General features: G+C 36.3%; 1 long non-coding RNA gene across 1 annotated transcript; it reads left to right on the top strand.

Moving 5' to 3' along the window:
* Window positions 1–2,541: 2,541 nt before the first annotated feature.
* LOC107702993 (uncharacterized) lies at window positions 2,542–4,021 on the top strand. Its single transcript, XR_001635809.1, has 3 exons — window positions 2,542–2,570; window positions 2,726–2,815; window positions 4,004–4,021. It is a non-coding gene; the product is annotated as an uncharacterized LOC107702993 (long non-coding RNA).
* Window positions 4,022–4,317: the final 296 nt, after the last annotated feature.

A 4,317-nucleotide genomic window follows, 5' to 3' on the forward strand; every position in this document is an offset into this window, starting at 1 on the left:
GGCTTTCCCCAAAAAAAAAAAAAAAACACCCTTGAGGGTTTTTTTTTTTATCTACATGCAGATGTTGCACTAAAATTAGATTTTAATGACAGTAAAACGAAAACAATAAATTGTCAATAACAAAAATATAATATATGTGTGTGTACCGTGTATATTTATTATGTGTATATAAATACACACACATGCATGTATATATTTAAGAAAAATATGTTATGTTTTTATATGAAATATATTTATATATAATATATATAAATGTTTGTATATATATATATATATATACATAATAAATATACACAGTACACAAGTAGTCAATAAGGACCACCATGTGTCAAGAATGATTTATGACCCTTGCCAAGATTGATTTATGGCTTTGACCTTTCCCCTCCCCCCCATGTAGCCCACACACGTCACGACCACCCACATCGTATTGACCCCGTGACCTGTTAATGACATCCAGATGTGGAAATCGGCATATGTGGAATTCCGATGTCGACCTTTGCCCTCCGGGGGAAGAAATATTATGTTTGCCCAATTCTGTCCGATGTCATGAATTCCTGAGGAATGTTTTTGAAGATTTTATGGTCCGCCCCCACATCCAGTGGTGTCCGGCATCTGACGCCCCACATGTTCGGGGAGGAATCCGGTTGCATTTTTGGTCACTCTCTCTCTGGAGATGTGAGAAAAAAGATTGGTTTTAAGGATAATATCAAAATAAGTAAACGATTTTAACATATTACAATATGTGTGTGCGCGCACACATATAATCTGATGACTGTATAAAATGATTCTCAGCAATATAAATGAGGTATTAAACAACACATCTAATAATGAAATTGAAAATAAACATTTAGCTTAAGGAATAAATAAATAAGAAGCTTTAAACTTAATAAATAAATGAGTAAAAATAAAATCCCTTACATTTTCCGTGAGGAAAAAAGATTTTCCTAGTGCAAGGATGACTAATGTCCGAATGAGTGGTTTACAAAAACCTCTAAAACCCTCTATCTCTCTCTCTCTCTCTCGCTCTCACACTCAACGTCCGAGGCTTATTCTCTTCTTTTAAATGAAATGAAAATAAATAAAGTATGCGATCACACAGGATATAAAACAAAGCAAAACATTTACACTAGTTTTAGGCGTCACTAAAAATATTTTACCAGGAGTGGGAAAAAGAGTTTGCCATGTAAGAAAAAGTTATCGGTCGATTGTAATGAGGAGCCGGCGACATCAAAATAAGTAAAGTGGTGAAAAAAGCTATTTTAACAGGCCAAACGATAAGGGTTATCGGGATCCCCGGACATGTTCGGACATAATGTCAGGGCATGTCAAAACTTCTCCAGTGCTCCAGTCATTATACATATATGGGCTCGAATTGAGGGGGGATGCGGGGGGATGGCATCCCCCTGGTTGAAATGAAAAACGTGACAGTGCGCAGTTACAGTTGTACCTGTTTCCTGGAACAAAACTAAAAGGCGGACGCCTAAAACACAAAGACTGAATAAAACGGACTGAATCATCGATTTCGCTTAAAATAACTGATTAATTAAAGCCGTGTTTAGAGACGCGTACAAAGAAAATAGTGTTTCCACACCATCTTCAACTTGTAATGTGTAACTTTATGTGCTCTAAATGAAATTGATGTACATGTAACGGAGAAATAGTAAGATTGAGGCCTTGTGTCGCGTGGCCACTTTGTAGACATCACAATCTCAGTTTAAACACTCTCTTGACTTTCATTTAATTATCTTATACTGTATTTGTTCATGTTTTCCTGCGAGCACTCGCCGCATGTTTGACCAAACTCGGAGAATAGTCTTCATCTAAAAACTGTACAAAAACAATGAAAAAGGTATACAGCGTCATCAGCTTATGGGGGGTGGCCATCAAAATCAACATTAAAACTTTAACAATAGTTTAGAAGAGAGGATTTCAGTATTATGTATTTGTTATAGTCAGAGGCGGACAGTAACTAAGTACATTTACTTGAGTATTGTACTTAAGTACACTTTTTGAGTATCTGTACTTACAGAAGAAGAAATACAGAAAGTTAGAGAGCATGCGCAGCAAGCAACGTTTTTTGAATTTGTGCGCCGAATTTGCTGAGACTGCTTGCTATTGACTGCACGGCGGGATTGGCGCTGAATAGTGTGGTTAAGAAAGTTGCAGTTCAGGAGATAAACAGTTAATAAGATTATGCGATATGAGATCGTTCCGTAACTCCCCAACAGGACCTCACCGGACAATGGCACCTTTTTAGTTACACCCAGCGTCACTACCCACTCCTTCCCTGCGAATTTCGAGCCCCGGGACACCCCCGCTGCTAAGTCAAACTTTATGTGCCACTGATAATTAATTGTTTACTGTAAACTTTTGCAGTGTTAACTCTATAATTTTATAACACTGAGGCGTTGGTCACTTAAGTTATTTTTAAGTTTACAATTTTATTGTCAATATTTTGAATACATCACAATCATAGTCATTACGTGATCACACATTTAAGGTTTAAACTGAATGAGCTCTTTGTCTCATAGATCTAAGAAGACACTTCACACCCTACAACCCCTAAAAATGTATGTTGCTACCTTAAATGTTTTCAATATTTTTTATTATATTTAATAATAATATTTAAAATAAACCATGTAATTGACTTCTTTATTGACACTTTGACATATTTGTACTGTCATTTTTGATTGTCTTAAACTTGTTTTTCTTTTCATACTTCTAGAACCCAGATTTGACAGCAGTGCACACCCATCTGAGGCCGACCTGTTTTACTTCATGATCACCCCAGATACTTCTACAACTAACCCGCTTTGTAGGTTCTCATAGCTACACCTTAAAGAAGCACATAATTTGGGGAAAATTTCTTGTGTATTTGCTGGTAAATTACTGAGATACTTTTATAAAGATTAATGTTGATTATATACCTAGTTCAACAAAAAATGAAAATGATGCCACTTAATCTCCCTCCCGTCATTCCATCCCATAAAAAAGTGTGCTGCTTCAAGACATGAATGACGATATTAACCCCAAAACACTGACACCCAAGAAACCATAAAATAAATCCATATGAATGGAGCCGTGTAATCTACTTTTGGGCCAAACTGTTCAATGAATGGTAAGGAGCAGTTTCAGTTATATTTCCACTTGAACTTGGTTAGGCATAGTCTGATCACGAATGAAGATATTAACCCCAAAACTCTGACACCCAACCATCAAATAAATCCATATGAATGGAGCCGTGTAATCTGCTTTTGGGCCAAACTGTTCAATGAATGGTAAGGAGCAGTTTCAGTTATATTTCCACTTGAACTTGGTTAGGCATAGTCTGATCACAAACCATTCTTGATCTGGAATTATTAGCCGAACACGCTGAACCGTGCTGTAGAATGCCTGAAGTGACGTGGCTGCTCAGGATTGTCATTTGTCTTTTGCTTCGCCAATAGTTTCTCTGTAGCTGGCCAAGCCTGCTATGTGAGCGAAGTAGACAAGTTAATAGTAAAATTTAAAAGAACTATTTAATCTTTCATAACGTGTGCTATTTACATCTAGTACCGTATTTTAAATCTTGCATTACTAAGGCAACGACTGACACATTTATGTTGCATTCCAAAGAGCTCTGTTAAGAGCCCAACAGTGAAAAATTAAACCATATCTGTATCGGCTTGGGCAGGATCAGCACAAAATGGAATGGTTAAGCAACAAAAAGGGTTTGGCCTGATGGTAGAAAAGCGGCTCAAATCTTTGGAAGAGACATGATTGCTATATGATCAACTGTCTAATGTTTTGGGTAAATAGACAGAAATTTCTATCGGATTTCACTGAAAATGTCTTTATTTGTGTTCCAAAAATAAACAAAAGTCATGTTTGAGTGAATGATCACATAAATTTCAGGTTTGGGTGAACTAACCCAATGGCATGGTAGTGTAGGCAGGACAAATAACACTGACAACTTATCATCCATATTTCCCTACTAATATTGTATTTATTTGGTTTTATACAGGTGTCTGATGTTGATGCAAAAAAAAACAAAACATTGGCAACATGTGCGGCCAACCCAGTGCCACACTTACTCATTGTACTGCTACCTCCACTGTTTACAAGAAGCATACCCTAAATCAGATTGTTTTTGCTTTGTTTCAAAATGTTTGTAATACAAGTTAAAACTGCACTGAAAAACAAAAAAAAAGACATTGCCTTTAACTTTGAACTTTCACTACCTTAAATTTATGTCTAATTGTATGTGTGTGTGATGAATGGAACATTGTTGTCAGTAATTTGTAATGGATGTTTGAAGCACTTAAGTTAGTGGAGTAA

Source organism: Sinocyclocheilus anshuiensis, unplaced genomic scaffold, assembly GCF_001515605.1.
Source record: "Sinocyclocheilus anshuiensis isolate Anshui unplaced genomic scaffold, SAMN03320099.WGS_v1.1 scaffold1039, whole genome shotgun sequence".
Lineage (NCBI taxonomy): Eukaryota > Metazoa > Chordata > Actinopteri > Cypriniformes > Cyprinidae > Sinocyclocheilus > Sinocyclocheilus anshuiensis.